At 40.6% G+C, this 19,190-nt stretch overlaps 1 long non-coding RNA gene across 1 annotated transcript in view; it reads left to right on the forward strand.

Moving 5' to 3' along the window:
• The first annotated feature begins 501 nt into the window (after positions 1 to 501).
• Positions 502 to 19,190, forward strand: part of LOC126109746 (uncharacterized) — an 81,951-nt gene continuing 63,262 nt past the window's right edge. The window contains exon 1 of the long non-coding RNA XR_007523721.1: positions 502 to 755. This is a non-coding gene — a long non-coding RNA (uncharacterized LOC126109746). The remainder of the gene's footprint in view (positions 756 to 19,190) is intronic.

Genomic DNA, 19,190 nt, shown 5'->3' on the forward strand with positions numbered 1-19,190 from the left:
ACTTTTTTGCACTTAAAAGTCTCGATAAATCAAGAATTTAACCTCAGATTATGAGTTATTTTCGTCACAAAACTTGTTCAAGTTCAAACAACGCAGGTCTTTGCAACGTGATGTGCTAGTTGGCGAATTTCATAAGTTATTGTACGAAAATTGTACTTACTACACACAACTGAGCTGGACTTGTAAGCTGCCGGTATGCGTTACAGATTTTCACCAGTCTCACTCTCCTTCTCGCTGGATTTCTCCCTTCTGAGCTTGAATAGTAAGACACGAAACATCCAACAGTGCACGTTAACCGCCGAACATAACAATTGCGGCGATTGCAGCCAATCACGCTCTACCGACACCCGCATGGATGCTCGTAAGTCCCACATGTACTTACCATCACACATGTCATCTACCGACTCAGGGGGGCGCAGTAAGCGATGCGCAGAAAGCAACGTGTTTTCTCAGTTGTGCGCATGACGTCACGGTGGAAGCAGCTGGGCCAAACAGTACACAGTTCGAATTGTGTGTGATTGTTTTTGTTGGATGTTGTTGTATTTGAAGGAGTATTTTGATTGGGTTCTTTCTTCTGAGGTACTCAGTCAACAGCAGAAACATTCGGAATTCGGGAGTGTTACGGTTTTTGCTGTAATTGATATCTGATCGGAACTGAAATAGTTAGCGATAGTGGACAGCGGGATCAACATTGTGTTCGCCAGCTCCATAGTTTATGGTTCGTCCTGTGAAATTCTTTATTGGAGAATCTACAAGTGAGTGAGAAAATTAATTTTTACAATGTCAGGCTGTGCTGTTACGGGCTGTTTTTCCTACAACCGGAACACAAAGGGAACTGACGTAATGTATCACAGTTTCCCGCGTAATGAAACATTACAAAACTATTGTTGTCGAAATGTTATAGGAAAGACAGTGTAAATGTTGTGCATGCGCGAATATGCTCTCGCCATTTCGCAGAAACAGGTAACTTAAGGGATTTACAGTCTGAATTGCTTAATTTGCCCCGAAAAAGAATGCTCAGGCCAGATGCAGTTCCTTTTGCAATTTGCCGTGCAGTAGTGCGACTATCAATGTGTCACCCGCAACAGAAGACAGAACCAAACGGTATAAGAAACGAGAACTACATAAGAGATCTCTGGAAAAGCTGTCACCAAATAAGAAACATCATAATAAGAGCACATGTACAGATGACAGTTTTTTTTCAGACACAGATAAAGTTACTTTGATGAATACTATAGCGGCATTAGAAAGAAGGAATGCTATTCTTACAAACAAGTGTGTGCAACTTCGAACGAGGAATAAAGATCTTCGGAGTCAGCTGTCTAGAACGCGATAACTTATGTGCGAGGAAGAAATTAATAAGGAGGTTCTTGTGTCTAAGGAAATTACTCGTATGCTGGTAAAAATATTTTCACCCAATCAAATAAAAAGTTTATTAAGTGACTCAGAAAGGGTTAGATGGAGTAATGAAGACATTTGTAAATCAATTACTTTCCTTGCTATATCTCGGAAATGTTATAATTTTCTGAGGAAAAACTCGGGTAACCTCTACCAGCTGTGTCGACGTTGAGGGCCTGGATAAACTGCTCTTTTAGTTGCATTCCTGGCATTTTGAAAAATGTTTTGATTACGATGAAAATGAAGGCTAAAACATTCACTGACAGGCAACGTGTTTGCGTTTTGTCCTTGGACGAAATGAACATCGACAGTAGGATTTGCTATGATCAACAAGAGGACAGGGTGTTAGGACCCCACAGTAATGTTCTAGTTGTTATGGTGCGTGGAGTGTTTGCAAGTTGGAAGCAACCTGTTTATTTTGATTTTGATGTTCGCATGACAGCTGCCCTCTTGAATGAAATTATTGTCACCTTAGACAGTAATTCGTATAAGGTTGTAGCTTGTGTAGCAGACATGGGAACAGAAAACGCTTGCGTTTGGAATGAGCTTGGCGTGACGCACGTAGACAGTTGTTTCCCTCATCGTAGCGACACACAGAAACGTGTGTGGGTGTTCGCTGATGTCCCACATTTGCTTAAGCTGTTACGGAATCATTTGCTGGATAAAGGTATTATTGTAGAAAATAAGGCAGTGACGAAATCCGTGTTGGAGAGACTTTTGCCGTTAGACAGTATGGAAATGAAAATATGCCCAAAGACCAACAGAGAGTGCGTTTAGCAGCCGAATTGCTATCTCACAACTTCCTTCACAGGCCGTTTGGTATTTAATGCCAGAAGGAGGACATGCTAGTGACTTCATACAGCTGGTCGATTATACTTTAGATGTCCTCAATTCAAGGACCTCCGAAAGTAAGAAACCTCCGGCATGTGAATTCGGAATTCATTTAGAAGCACAAGAACAATGTCTGCGCAAGTTCTACAACTGCTGTGAGAGGATGCATGTTGGATCATCAAGACATTTGTTACCTTTTCAGAAAGGATTCATGAAGTGTATTCGGTCAATTTTAGGTCTATTCAGTGACTTAAGAGAATACGATGTCAAATACATACTTACTGCCAGGCTGAATCAGGACTGTCTCGAAAACTTCTTTTCTCTTGTAAGGGGCCTGGGACATTTTTATGACCATCCAACTCTGATAGACGTAAAAAACCGAATCAGGCTATTATTGTTAAGTGCAAATGCTTCCGATATTCCTCTGTCTAAGGCTTCTTTTGTTGAACCTGATGAAGGAACATTTGTTACTGCACCAGTGTTCAGCAGCGTTCTTCCTGATATGCCTGAAGCACTGTCGATGATTGAAGGGCAGAAAGAAATTGAGGGGATAGAACTGACAGCAGAAAATTATGAGAGTTCCTCAGCATCCGTGGGTTCGGACTGTAGCGTGGAGGGATTTCAGTACCTGGCCAGCCGGCCGTTGTGGCCGAGCGGTTCTAGGCGCTTCAGTCTGGAGCCACGCTGCTGCTGCGATTGCTGGTTCGAATCCTGCCTCAGGCATGGATGTGTGTGATGTCCTTACGTTAGTTAGGTTTAAGTAGTTTTAAGTCTGGGGGACTGATGACCTCAGATGTTGAGTCTCATAGTGATCAGAGCCATTTTAGTACATGGCCAGATATATAGCCCATCAGTGCAGGCAGTACAACAGAACATTAATCACACCCACTGAAGAGCTAATGTCGGTCCCAGAGGAAAAATCAGCCAGCTGGCTGTGTACGATTTCTAAGGGAAGCTTGCTTGTGCCATCAGAAACTTGGCTTGAGACAATAAGCCAATTCGAGCTGACTTTCGCTCAGCTCCATGGCAGTGAAAGTTTGTCTACAGAAAGAGGCATAATTAGTAAGCTGTGTGCAGCACTTGGTGAGCGGTTCCTCAATATACACAAAGAAATAAGTAAAATATATGCTAGAACTCGCACATTTATTCGTCTGCGCTGTCTTTCATCACAAGACAGAGCAAGAATATCTGAGGCAGCTCAGAGAAAAAAAGGGAGAAAATGGCATATGTCATCAAAATAATCAATTCACTACATAGTGTAACAGTTTTGCAAATAAAAGTTGTGTATATAGGTACATACATTTTTGACAGAACAATTGGATATAGAGTGTCGTTGCATGTGATACTCTGTTTGTAAACTTCTCCCTAAATTGTTATGGTGTTACAAGACATGTTACGAATGCTTTTGTATATTTGCAACACTGCTTTGCAGCTTCACTGCAGAGGAGAAATGGTGAGTAAACTTGTTTTTTATTTATATAATGCTAATTTAAAGTAATTATGCTCTTAAGTAAATCCATTTCAATGCGATTAAATGAATAGTTTCTGATTTATTTGAGCTGAGGTTTCGAATTTCAAGTGTGTGTCAGTGTGGTTGTGATCTGATATTTTACCGATGTGTGAGGCATAAGCTACGAAAGAGTATAACTCATCAGTTTTAACCGTAATATTTTAGCAGCAGAAAAGCAGTTTAGAAATCAAATTCTGGCATAAACAAAATCTTCCGCCAGAAACTTAACGTAAACGCGCATGCCGTGTTGTCTGCTTGTGAGCGCTTGCTTCCACACTGACGTCACTAGGCCAGCCAATGGCAGAGCAGAGCGCTTTCTGCCCAACCTTATTATTTAGTAACCTTGTACCGACTAAACTGCATTACATCCTATCGGTTGCATAAAGTAGTCGTTTGGTGGCAGGACAATCGACTTAACTCTAGCAATTACATTACATTACATTTATCGTTTTCCATGGATCCCATAGAGAGGAATCTCTGGGATGTGGAAAGTGTCAAAGAATAGACAGAGTTATGAGCTATAGTCCTTGCGAAGATATTCTTTGATGGAGTAGTAGGAGTTGGCCAACAGGAAGTTCTTTAATTCACTCTGAAACTAATCTTTATTAGATTAGTACTTGTTCCATAGATCATGAATACGGCACTTAGTAATGATGTGGAACGTGTCATGTTAATAAAAGGTGTCTATACAAGATATTACATTACACAAAATATTACATGACACTTAATATTTCTTTTATTTTTTTGCAGGGGGGGGGGGGGAATTACCCACTTACTATATCCAAAAATTCATCTAATGAGAAGAAGGAGTTGCCATTCAGAAATTCTTTTAATTTCCTTTTAAATGCTATATGGCCATCTGTCAGACTTTTGATGCTATTAGGTAAGTGACCAAAGACTTTTGTGGTAGCATAATTTACCCCCTTCTGAGCCAAAGTTAGATTTAACCTTGAGTAGTGAAATCCATCCTATCTCCTAGTGTTGTAGCCATGTACACTGCTATTACTTTTGAATTCGTTCAGATTGTTAATAACAAATTTCATAAGTTAATATATATTGTGTGAGGCTAGAGATTAATACACTAAACAGATTCAGAAGAATGTAGGTTGCAGTAGGTACTGGGAGATGAAAAAGCTTGCACAGGAGAGAGTATAATGGAGAGCTGCATCAAACCAGTCTCTGGACTGAAGACCACAACAACAACAACAGTGAATATCCCTAGCTCTTTAAATAAGTGTCTGCAGGATGATCTCGGATGAGTTCCAGCAATTATTCTGTTTACACACTTTTGTGCAATGAACATTCTTTTACTCAATGATGAGTTACCCCAGAATATGATGCCATACGAAAACAGAGAATGAAAATAGGCGTTTGCAAAGACCCTAATAGCATAAGTAGCTGAATTCATACGTTTCACCAGATCTTGAGTGTATTTTTTCCTGTTTAACCCCTCATCAGTGCATACATCTAGAAATTTTGAATATTCTACCTTAGCTACCGATTTCTGACCAAAGTCTATATTTATTAATGGTGCTATTCCATTTACTGTGTGTAACTGTATATATACTGTGTTTTGTCAAAGTTTAATGAGAACCCATTTGCGCATAACCATTTAATGATTTTCTGAAAAACATCGATTACAATTTCATCAGTTAATTCTTGTCTGTTGGGTGTGATAGCTATACTTCTATCATCGGCAAAAAGCACCAGCTTTGCATCTTCGTGAATATAGAATGGTAAGTCATTAATATATATTAAGAACAGCAGAGGAACCAAGACCGAACCTTGCGGCACCCCATTCTTGATTGTCCCCTAGTTTGAGAAATCACCAGTTCTTTGCATATTATGTGAACTGCTTATTATGCCTTTGATATGCTCTAGTAAGTTATTCAATATATGAGTTCCCTTTGTATTTGACTCCTTTTTCTAATAATGTTAAGCTTTTATAGTCCTTACACAGACTGTTTTTGGTTCTGGTGTTATAATAATGTTTTGCACTATTTTGTGTAAAAAGAGACATGTTGGAAATGAAAAAGGACAGCAATGAGTATATCTACTGAGAAGTAGTAGTTAGAATACCAAGTTTCTTAAAAAGGTCTCTACATGATGATCTAGGACTGACACCAGATATAATTCTAATGACTCATTTCTGAATTTTGAAAATGCTCTCTTTGTGAGAAGTTTTCCCAAAAGATGATTCCATAACTCATTAGTGAATGGAAGTAGCCTGAAAAAACTAACTTCTTCATTTTTAAATCACCTATTTATGCTATCATGTGTACTGAAAATGTAGCTGAACTAAGGCATTTCATTATGTCTACAGTATGAGTTTTCCAATTTAGGTTGTGGTCAATTTGTAGCCCTAAAACTTTGACACAGTCTACAGCTTTAATTTCATTGTTTGAACACATTACACTTATAGGGTCAGGTATTCTTTGTGAGGTACTAAACTGTATGTACTGGGTCTTGTCAAGATTCAGCGACAATCCATTTGCTGTGAACCACCGATTGATACTGACAAATATTTCATTAGCTGATTGCTACGTGAGATGACGGGTACTGTTTTTTATACCAGTACTTGTATCATCTGCAAATATGACAAAATTTGCATTTTGTGGCACTGCATATGGAAGGTCATTCATATATAATAAGGACAATGAGGGACCTAAAATAGAGCCCTGGGGCACCCCTTGCCTGATGCTTTCATATTTTGAATGACTGTTGTTATGTGGTAGCCTGATACAGACACAAACTGTTTTCTGTTAAAGAGGTAGGATGAGAACCATGAGCCTACTTCTCCTCTTATCCCATAATATTTTAACTTTTGTATAAGGATTAATTTTTCGTGAAATACTGAGGAGAAAGTATTAAAAAACTTACATTTATTTATACTGTTCCATTTCTAGTTCTAATTGATAAACTAATTGAGTATAACTACAATTAGAGGTTCACCCTGCGTAGAAATAACAAATTCGCACGTGCCCGTCGACCTGGGACCGGACCGCAGCGACGCACGGATGCACGCCAAGACCGTAGGATCCTACGCAGTGCCGTAGGGGACCGCACCGCCACTTCCCAGCAAATTAGGGACACTGTTGCTCCTGGGGTATCGGCGAGGACCATTCGCAACCGTCTCCATGAAGCTGGGCTACGGTCCCGCACACCGTTAGGCCGTCTTCCGCTCACGCCCCAACATCGTGCAGCCCGCCTCCAGTGGTGTCGCGACAGGCGTGAATGGAGGGACGAATGGAGACGTGTCGTCTTCAGCGATGTGAGTCGCTTCTGCCTTGGTGCCAATGATGGTCGTATGCGTGTTTGGCGCCGTGCAGGTGAGCGCCACAATCAGGACTGCATACGACCGAGGCACACAGGGCCAACACCCGGCATCATGGTGTGGGGAGCGATCTCCTACACTGGCCGTACACCAGTGGTGATCGTCGAGGGGACACTGAATAGTGCACGGTACATCCAAACCGTCATCGAACCCATCGTTCTACCATTCCTAGACCGGCAAGGGAACTTGCTGTTCCAACAGGACAATGCACGTCCGCATGTATCCCGTGCCACCCAACGTGCTCTAGAAGGTGTAAGTCAACTACCCTGGCCAGCAAGATCTTCGGATCTGTCCCCCATTGAGCATGTTTGGGACTGGATGAAGCGTCGTCTCACGCGGTCTGCACGTCCAGCACGAACGCTGGTCCAACTGAGGCGCCAGGTGGAAATGGCATGGCAAGCCGTTCCACAGGACTACATCCAGCATCTCTACGATCGTCTCCATGGGAGAATAGCAGCCTGCATTGCTGCGAAAGGTGGATATACACTGTACTAGTGCCGACATTGTACATGCTCTGTTGCCTGTGACTATGTGCCTGTGGTTCTGTCAGTGTGATCATGTGATGTATCTGACCCCAGGAATGTGTCAATAAAGTTTCCCCTTCCTGGGACAATGAATTCACGGTGTTCTTATTTCAATTTCCAGGAGTGTATATCAAGGAAATTCGGCCTTCACATCCCTCGGCCTCACCAATTCTCAACAAACTATAATATTTTTCTGAGAACAAATTAGCTTCCTGGTTCATTTCTTGGACCATATAATACATCCATATCGTGAGATACAAGGTTCTCGGAACGAAGTGCGGATGTAAAACAGATCGCATGCGGCATCTAACCTTAACTATGCTTTTTAGTTCCTACTTGCTACTTCTAGCTGCGACTTGTCACGTAAATCACAGTTAAGACTCGATAGCGTGTCACAAAGAAAAACAGTAATACGAAGTTAGGCCATCAGATGGCAGATGGCGTTGAATGTTAACTTGCGCTTTTCAGTTGCTACTTGCGACTTCTACTTGTGACTTGTCACTGACATCACAGCTAGAGGTGGGGTTCAGAGCAGGAAGTACGAAATTCGGCCGACAAATGGCTTAAGGCGTTGGACGTTAACTATGCTTTTGTGCTTTTTAGTTGTTACTAGCGACGTTTTACTGAAATCACAGCTAGACAGTAGGTTCACAGGAAGAAGTACGAAATTCGGTCAACATTGGCACACAGTGTTGACTGTTAAAGGCTACTTTCGACTCCTAGTTGTGACTGAAATCGCAGTCAGATTCTATGAAGTTCTTATTGTGATATCTGTGGCTTCTCAATCACTGTGATTTGTAATAGATATGCGATTTCTTACCCACCAATACTAAATAGTTTCGTGTATATAACATATATATTTGAGAGATTAGAAGGCATGTTATTTGGTCTTAAGTGTACCAAGATGCAGAGGAACCCCCCTTGGCACAGCATTCTTCTGTCATACGTAAGTGTATTTCGCTCTGTAGAATTCGAAATTCGAATGTTTACATTTGCGCCAGAGTTTGTCATGCGAAAAACAAAGGACTATCGATATCGATACTTTCTCACCTGCTATCGACATACATTGTTTTGATCGCTGAGTTTGTTCTCTGTTTTGAAAGGCTTGCAGTGTGGTGTTGTAAATTTCGAAACGATTTTCATTTGGTGTGTTGTTTTGTGTTCGGTTGTGGCAAATCATCGCACAAGTTGCCTAGAATTCGTTGCTTCAACAGTCAACATCACCAGAGCAACCAATTCACAGTAAATAGTGCTACAACAAATGATACACCACAGGCTCAAGACTGCAACCAATGGTCAGTTGCTGGTGGTGAAGAATCTAATCACAGGAATTCTCTACCAACTGCTGTAATGGAAGCCATCAAACCCATATTAAGGAAACTTGCAAACGAAAACTTATTGAAGAAATGTCTTCATGGTGGTACCCAAAACCCACATGGAAGTTTTAACCAATGTGTATGGGAAAGACTGCCAAAAACCATTTTTGCGGGAAGAAATGCACTCGCTATTGGTGTTTATAATGCAGTTTCATGTTTTAATGATGGTGTGCAAAGCAGGAAATATGTTTTAGAGAAAATGGGAATTAAACCCAAAGTCAACTGAATCAGTGCTTTGTATTTGATGGACAGAGAGCATGTGGTGAAAGCAGACAAATCATTTTTTTAGGTAATAAAATCAAGAACAGTGCATCACAGGAATGTGAAATGGAATAAATCTGATTTAGAAAATGAAAAAGAACCTGCTTATGGTGCTGGATAGTTCTAAAAGAATGCCAAGTACAAGCAGAAACTTTAACGGCCATTTTCTGCAAAACCCAAGTTTCTGTACTTAGGTACATGTAACATCCAAAATAAATATCCTATTACTTTTAAACTTGGTATGTGTTTAAACACAAACTCCATAATGCAAAACTCTAGAATTTGTTGTAAAATTGAGATAATTAACTATAAAATTTGAGTTTTTTCTAAACATGAAGTTTAAAAAGTAACATCTTGTTCATTTTTATATAAATTAAATAAATTCTAGGTTCGAGGGCCCTGTCCATAATGCTCCAAATGTTCTCAATTATGGAGAGATGCGGCGACTCTACTGGCTAAGGTAGGGTTTGGCAAGCACGAAAACAACTAGTAGAAACTCTTGCCGTGTGCAGGTGGGCATTATCTTGCTGAAATCTAAGTCCAGGTATAACAGTACCCCTGACTACCTTAAATGGCAATCGATGCTAACGTTATATCTTTGCAAGGAATTTTTGAAAGTTGTGAGCATGAGATAATCTAATGGAAAGAGAACAATCGAACTGAGATTTGTTTCCGAATCACCCAGCAGAGTATAACTAACAGTAAATCAGTGGGTCAGGGACCAAACGTTCTTCATTGACACACAAACTAAACTATGATCTTCTGCTGCTAGTGAGGTGTTAACCACAGCACTGCTCAGCCCAGACTCCTTACCTGTCACAAAGGACGAGTTGCCACTTGCGCGCCAACCACACCTTCTCCAATCCGCCAGGCTACTTCTGTAGCTGCGTGGCTTTCCCACATCTTGTACATTCAACCCTACGTTTCCTGACTATGGACCAAGTTATTTACAGTTCATTATACGACCATTAGATTAGATTAGATTAGATTTACTTTCATTCCAATTGATCCATAGTGAGGAGGTCCTCCAGGATGTGGAACATGTCAGAAAAACAACAATACATGACAAATATTTACAACTAAAACAAATAAGCTAATGTACCATTCCACAGGTCCCAAGTGGAATGATGGTCATTTTTTAATGAACACTAAGAGTCATTTTACAAATACTAATGCACTGAATTTAAATTAAAAAAGTTTTTTATTTATTTATAAGGTAATAAACATGTAATACAACTACTGTAATACTTATTTATAATGAACACATTACTGCATTGAAATGGTGCAGAAGTTAGATTATACTAACACACACCACACACACACACACACACACACACAAATTTTCAATGAACACATTAATGCACTGAAATTGTGCAGAAGTTATGTTGTACTTATATACAAATCAGTTTTACTAAGAAATTCATCAATGGAGTAGAAGGAGTTGGCCAGCAATAAATCCTTTAGGCTTCTCTTAAACTGAATTTCATTGGTTGTCAAGCTTTTTATGGCTGCTGGTAAGTTATTGAAAATGTGTGTTCCTGAATAATGCACACCTTTTTGTACAAGACTAAGTGACTTTAAATCCTTGTGAAGATTATTCTTATTTCTAGTATTGATTCCATGAATTGAGCTATTGGTTTGAAAAAGTGATATATTTTTAAAGACAAATTTCATTAAGGAATAAATATATTGGGAAGCAGTAGTTGGTATCCCTAGTTCCCTAAACAGGTTTCTGCAGGATGTTCTTGAGTTCACACCACATATAACTCTTACTGCACGTTTTTGTGCCCGGAAAACTTTAGCTTGGCTTGATGAATTACCCCAAAAAATAATACCATATAACATTATGGAATGAAAGTAAGCATAGTATGCCAGCTTTTTCATTTTTATATCCCCTATGTCTGACAAAATTCGCATTGCAAACAGAGATTTGTTAAGACGTTTCAGTAGTTCTGTGCTGTGCTCCTCCCAGTTGAATTTATTATCAAGCTGTAATCCCAAGAATTTAACACTGTTCACTTCTTCTATCTTCTTCCATTAGCTATTTAAATCCACAAGCATAGTACAAACAACATCGTTCAAAAGTTTAATAAATGTTTCTCGGGCTTCCAGGCGCGTCAGGTGGTTAAAACCCCACGAGCTTTCGACCGAGCTCTCCTCGGTCATTGACATGTGGTAAGATTGACTGTTTCACAAAATTGAAACATGCATACACAGTCAAGGAATTTTCATGACAGATACAACATTCTACATAAGCATACCACAAATTGACACAGAAATATTAATACAGACAATGGTGGGATAACAACCTATCGCCCGCCATAAGGCCCGGCAACAAGGAGCGATGGGCGCAGACTATCTTTTAATATGTACATATACATACAATATGTGATATGGCATTGTTTTCAGGGGCTTTTTTTACTAGACACTTTTCAGTTGTCACTTTTACTCTATCAGTTCTTTATAGCAGGCATCGTATCGAAATATCCTAGTAATGATTTATTATAGTTTTATTATTCACCCAAAGTTTTGGACATGTGACTCAGTTCCAACAATTTCAACAAGTGTACACGTGCTGCAATGAGGTAACACAGTGGTTAGTTCACTGGATTCACGTTCGGGTGGCAACTGTTTAAAACCATGACCCATCATCTAGATGTAGATTTTCTATGATTTCCATGAATCGCTCTTGGCAAATGTCGAAATGGTTCGTGAGAAAGATCACGGCTTATTTCCTTCCCCACCTTGAAACAATCGGAACTTGTGCACCGTCCCTAATGTCCTTGTTGTCGATGGGACACTAAGCCCTAATCTTAAATCCTTTTTTTACAGTCCCATACTCCAGTCAGTACAAAGGAATCCTTTATGGGATCTCTATGTTGTCTCTTTCAAATTCTAAAGGTGGCAGGGGTAAAATACAGGGAGCGAAAGGCTATTTACAATTTGTACAGAAACCAGATGGCAGTTATAAGAGTTGAGGGACATGAAAGGGAAGCAGTAGTTGGGAATGGAGTGAGACAGGGTTGTGGCCTCTCCCCGATGTTATTCAATCTGTATATTGAGCTAGCAGTAAAGGAAACAAAACAAAAATTCGGAGTAGGCATTAAAATCCATGGAGAAGAAATAAAAACTTTGAGGTTCGCCGATGACATTGTAATTTTGTCAGAGGCAGCAAAGGACTTGGAAGAGCAGTTGAACGGAATGGATGGTGTCTTGAAGGGAGGATATAAGATGAACATCAACAAAAGCAAATCGAGGATGATGGAATGTAGTCAAATTAAGTCGCGCGATGTTGAGGGTATTAGATTAGGAAATGAGACACTTAAAGTAGTAAAGGAGTTTTGCTATTTGGGGAGCAAAATAACTGATGATGGTCGAAGTAAAGAGGATATAAAATGTAGGCTGGCAATGGCAAGGAAAGCGTTTCTGAAGAAAAGAAATTTGTTAACATCGAGGATAGATTTAAGTGTCAGGAAGTCATTTCTGAAAGTATTTGTATGGAGTGTAGCCATGTATGGAAGTGAAACGTGGACGATAAATAGTTTAGACAAGAATAGAATAGAAGCTTTCGAAATGTGGCGCTACAGAAGAATGCTGAAGATTAGATGGGTAGATCACATAACTAATGAGGAAGTATTGAATAGGATTGGGGAGAAGAGAAGTTTGTGGCACAACTTGACCAGAAGAAGGAATCGGTTGGTAGGACATGTTCTGAGGCATCAAGGGATCACCAATTTAGTATTGGAGGGCAGCGTGGAGGGTAAAAATCGTAGGGGGAGACCAAGAGATGAATACACTAAGCAGATTCAGAAGGATGTAGGTTGCAGTAGGTACTGGGAGATGAAGAAGCTTGCACAGGATAGAGTAACATGGAGAGCTGCATCAAACCAGTCTCGGGACTGAAGACCACAACAACAACATGGTGTCCATCCCTCTGCCTGTTCAGAATTTTTTTTCTCAGGAACGAGTAAAGATCTGTGGTCCCTTGATGGCATAAAAAACGTTAGCTTCTAAGTAATCCCAATCAAAAGGTATGTCTATTTATGACATATTTTAATATTCGCCAACTCAGACATCAAAAGCTATTGTGTACTTCTTGTTGATCTAGAAGCATGAAATTTGGCAAGAAGAAAGGTTTCACATTACAAGCAAAGGGTAAAATCAGAAATTGTTAATTTGTAATTATAAAAATATTTTTTTGTCATTTGTATCTGACTGTTTGCCTGTCTCTCTGTCTGGTAAGTCCCCTTTTTCTCAGGAATGGGTAGAAGTATCGAGTTGAAATTCGTACCACATACTGAAGTGTATAAAATTATAATTACATTACACTAAAAATTTTTCTTTTGTCATTTGTTACCTGGCTTCGAACTTGAAATTAAAACATTCTCAAAGGTCTTGGAATACCTGGGACCAATGTCTTGCAAGTACGAACGCCGATAACACGCAAGAAGTGTCGAGATCCTCGATACTCAGAATAGATAAATCATCTATATTGGACAAGTCTTTGGAAGTCCCCAGCAGAAATATTGAGTCATGCTGCCTCTATAGCTGTCAATTATAGATGTTCCTGTGCAAGATTTTATGCACAAATTGACCTCTCGATTATGTCCCAGAAACGTTCGATGTGATTCATGTCAGGCGATCTGAGTGGCCAAATCATTCACTCGAATGGTCCAGAACGTTCTTCCCACCAGCCGCGAACAATTGTGACCCAGTGACGTATCACACTGTCATCCGTAAATATTCCTTCATTGCTTGGGGACATGAAGTCCATGGATGGCTGCAAATGGTCTCCAAGTAGCCAGTTCAGTCCATGCAGACACAGCCACCAGCATTATCGAGCCACCACCAGCTTGCACAGTCCCTTGTTGACATCTTAGGTCCATGGCTTTGTAGCGTCTGCGACACACTCGGACCTCACCACCAACTGTTAACTACAATCAGCACTCACCTGACCAGGCCACGGTTTTCCTGCCGTCTAGGGTCCAACCGATATGGTCACGAGCCCAGGCGACGTTGTGCTGTTAGCAAGGGCATTAGCGTCGGTCATATGCTACCACAGCCCATGAACGCTATCTTTCACCGTACTGTCATAGCGGGTACGTTCGACGTACATCCCACATTTATTTCTGCTGTCGTCCGCCGCTCGTGGTCTCGCGGCAGCGTTCTCGCTTCCCGAGCACGGGGTCCCGGGTTCGATTCCCGGCGGGGTCAGGGATTTTCACCTGCCTCGAGATGACTGGGTGTTTGTGTTGTCCTCATCATTTCATCATCATCCAGGAAAGTGGCGAAATTGGACTGAGCAAAGGTTGGGAAATTGTACGGGCGCTGATAACCACGCAGTTGAGCGCCCCACAAACCAAACATCATCATCATCATATTTCTGCTGTCATTTCACGCAGTGCTGCTTGTCTGTAAAGCCGTCGGCACACGGACCGTGCATCCGAACGTTGAGCGTTGAGGGTGCCGAGTTTCTGACGTCATAGCGTGGAATAGCACGCTCGGCAGTCTTTCCAAACGTGCAGAGCAGTATCTGGCATGTCAGATATTCTGAGCGTGCGTCTGAGCGTTGACCAATGAGATGGCAGAACGCCACCTATGTCACAAGCACGCCGTTTCCCTTCAGTACAGAGTTGTGAGGCGCCATATTGGCATTCATATCAAGCCTATATATATATATATATATATATATATATATATATATATATATATATATATATATATATATATATATATATATATGCCGATTCTGAGCACCAGCAAATTGAGGATCACTGGAAAACCGGTTGTTAACTGTGCGATTCGTTCCAATAAAATAATGAGAAACATCACATTCGTGGCAAAAGAATTATTGTAACTTCTGTATTATCAGAGTAGGCTATTTGAAGACAGCTACACACTGAAGATCCACCCAAAACTCATTGTTCTTGGTACAATTTGTTATAATTAAATTTCAATTAGTAACATATCTACTATTAAGGTTTTTAGCAACCGGTAATGTAATATGATTATAGTAGAAAGCGTGATGTCGGTTTAGCGTAATGAATAGTGTTACTGTTCTGCATAGAGTTGTTTAGTGAGGCGGTGGTTCGCGTTTTGACACTCCCAATTTTTTTCCCCTAACATTCCCGTTCTTATTGGGTTCTTATACTTTATTATTAGTTTTATATAATATATACTATAATATTTGATATTATGTAAATATAAGTTGACCTTTTTTGAGGGGTAACTTTTTTCGATTGGCTTAATCTACAGGACAGCTTGCGCTACTTGTGTAAATATATTTTGCTCCTTCTTCTTTTACGCTTCGTAATTCACATGTTGCAAACATTCTGCTAGTGGGTAGGAACAGTGATCAAGTAAGAGTGACCTTGGGGCTTTACTAAAATGTGGGAATGATGAAATAATGTTTATCTTATGCGCAGAAGTATTCCAAATTTGTAACGCACTGTTTGTAATGGTACTTTCCTTTTCGTGGACGATGGAGGAAATGTGCGTTTTAATAGAGCTAACGTGGGAATTTTACGCGCGCCCGTTGAGTAAACTGTGTGATTTACGAACTAGAAACATCCATCAACTGCCGCTGGAGTGCGTTGCGATCGCGTATACCACGTTGGGGCCCCACGTACCGTATGCACAAGTCGCATCGTTCCTGAGCGTTCAGCAGCACGTTGAACTTGGCACGCTCAACGTTAACGTTCGACAGCACGGTCCGTGTGCCGACGGCTTTAGCACTGACAAGCCTACGCAAACACCGCTGCTCTGTCTTTAACTGAAGGCCGTCTCAGCCACTGCGTTGTCCATGGTGAGAGGCAATGCCTGAAATTTGGTATTTTCAGCACACTCCTCACTCTGTGGATCCCGCAATACTGAATTCCCTGACTATTCCCGAAATGAAATATGCCATGCATGTAGCTCCAGCTACCATTCCGTGTTCAAAGTCTGTTAAATCCTGTCGTGCGGCCATAATCACATCGGAAACCTTTTTACATATGTCTCCTGACAAGGGAACCTCCCCATCGCACCCCCCTCAGATTTAGTTATAAGTTGGCACATTGGATAGGCCTTGAAAAACTGAACACAGATCAATCGAGAAAACAGGAAGAAGTTGTGTGGAACTATGAAAAAAATAGGCAAAATATACAAACTGAGTAGTCCATGCGAAAGATAGGCAACATCAAGGATAATGAGAGCTCAGGAGCACCGTGGTCCCGTGGTTAGCGTGAGGAACTGCGGAACGAGAGGTCCTTGGTTCAAGTCTTCCCTCGAGAGAAAAGTTTAATTTTTTATTTTCAGACAATTATTATCTGTCCGTCCGATGCGAGGTAACTGCGCCGTAGTATGGGGACGCTACACCTACACAAATATCTAAACACAAGACGTCAGTCGACTACAGCGCACGGAAAAGAGAGTATTCCTGCTAACGAGGCTCTGGCTGGCAGTTGACTGTTCGCTACTTTGTCTGAAAATAAAAAATTAAACGTTTCACTCGAGGGAAGAATCGAACCAAGGACCTCTCGTTCCGCAGCTGCTCAGGCTAACCAAGCTGCTCACGCCAACCACCGGACCACGGCGCTCCTGAGCTGAGACTATCCTTGATGTTGCCTATCTTGCGCATGGACTACACAGTTTGTATATTTTTCTTAGTTTTTCATAGTTCTACACAACTTTTTCCTGTATTCTCGATTGTTCTGTGTTCAGTTTTTCAAGGCCTATCCACTGTGCCAACTTATAACTAAATCTGAGAGGGGTGCGATGGGGAGGTTCGCTTGTGAGTACAAATGGCAGCTCCACCAATGCACTGCCCTTTTATACGTTGTGTACGCGATCTGTATATATGCACATTGCTACCCCATGACTTTTGTCATCTCAGTGTATATAAATAATTAAGTACGGAACCCTCGGTGTACCAGTTCTACGCGCACCTGGTCATGTTTTTGGACGTGCAAAATGTGGTCAACAACAAACGAACGATGTGCGTGCGCGCGAAGGAGTGAATGTAACAAAACATTTGCAATGTTTTGAAACTTCCTGGCAGATTAAAACTGTGTGCCGGACTGAGACTCGAACTCGGGACCTTAGCTGTGAGGACGGAGAGTGAGTTGTGCTTGGGTAGCTCAGATGGTAGAGCACTTGCCTGCGAAAGGCAAAGATCCCGAGTTCGAGTCTCGGTCCGGCACACAGTTTTAATCTGCCAGGAAATTTCACATCAGCGCACACTCCGCTGCAGAGTGAAAATCTCATTCTCGACAAAAAATTATATTCAAGTTTTCGTCATAGTGCAAAATTCGTTAAAAAAGACAGCTACTAATTTCATCAGTGTCTACTGTCGTAATAAAAGTATAATTAAACGTTTCTAAATCGTATTTAACTAACACATTTCGTAATGTTTACTAGTTTGATAGACGAGATGTAGACCTAAATTTTTCAAGTTATAAACGTTCAAACACCTGACCAAACACGCTCAATACGTAAATTCTCTAAAAGCAAAGTAATTATTAATTCATTCTTCTGTCATTGTACCATCAGATTTCAACACTCCAAATATCACACACACCAGATGTCACAAAGAATAACAAACAACTGGGAAGAGCAACATCGGGCATTTCACAGACTTAATAATCCTCCATCAAAACATGCAATCAGTAAAAAATAAACTGCAACTATTAGAAATGGAGCTCCAAGCTTTGAACTGCACAGTAATTTGTGTTACTGTACACTGGTATAGAGAGATAGAACTCCAACATGTAGTGTTATCATTGTTTGAAAGGGCAAACTCTTACTGCAGAACTACTTCAAGGAATGGAGGATCATGCATTTATATCCGAAAAGGAACACAGTTAAAATCAAGACATGACCTCAGTACAGCAAGTAAAGATGTGAAACGTCCCCTTAGAAAAATTATGAATGACTGTGTTGGTAAACCTCTTACGTTATTTGATTTTCAAACAGCTGAGCAAAACTGAACGTATTCAGACATTTGTCTCTTTACTTATTCTGATCATCACTAAACTGACACACAATATTTTTAGCGCAACGCAATCTGACTTTCAATAATCCCTACAAAAGAGTGGCCCTGACTAACAATAACCTATACCTTTCATGATTCACTTACGTCACAAAAATCTTTGTACTACTGCAATACAGCGAGAACCAATACTGTCAGCTAAATAAAAGATTCTAACTACTGAAGGCACTAACTACTCATAGGCATAGTTAGCAAATGAAAGATTTTGATACAGAACAAACACTGTATTTACCTTAATAATGTTCAAAAGTCATCATATATATACAGGGTGGTCCATTGATCGTGACCGGGCCAAATATCTCACGAAATAAGCGAGAACGAAAAAGCTACAAAGAACGAAACTTGTCTAGCTTGATGGGGGAAACCAGATGGCGCTATGGTTGGCCCGCTAGATGGTGCTGCCACAGGTCAAACGGATATCAACTGCGTTTTTTTAAAATAGGAACCCCCATTTTTAATACATATTCGTGGAGTACATAAAGAAATATGAATGTTTTAGTTGGGCTACTTTTTTCGCTTTGTGATAGATGGCGCTGTAATAAGCACAAAAATGTGGCTCAATTTTAGACGAACAGTTAGTAACATGTAGGTTTTTAAAATAAAAATACAGAACGTAGGTACGTTTGAACATTTTATTTCGGTTGTTCCAATGTGATACATGTACCTTTGTGAACTTATCACTTCTGAGAACGCATGCTGTGATTACCTGTAAATACCACATTAATGCAATAAATCCTCAAAATGATGTCCGTCAACCTCATTGCATTTGGCAATACGTGTAACGACATTCCTCTCAACAGCGAGTAGTTCCCCTTCCGTCATGTTCGCACATGCGTTGACAATGCGCTGACGCATGTTCTCGTGCGTTGTCGGTGGATCACAATAGCAAATATAGTTCAACTTTCCCCACAGAAAGAATTCCAGGAAC

The sequence above is a fragment of the Schistocerca cancellata genome, chromosome 12 (genome assembly GCF_023864275.1).
Source record: "Schistocerca cancellata isolate TAMUIC-IGC-003103 chromosome 12, iqSchCanc2.1, whole genome shotgun sequence".
NCBI lineage: Eukaryota > Metazoa > Arthropoda > Insecta > Orthoptera > Acrididae > Schistocerca > Schistocerca cancellata.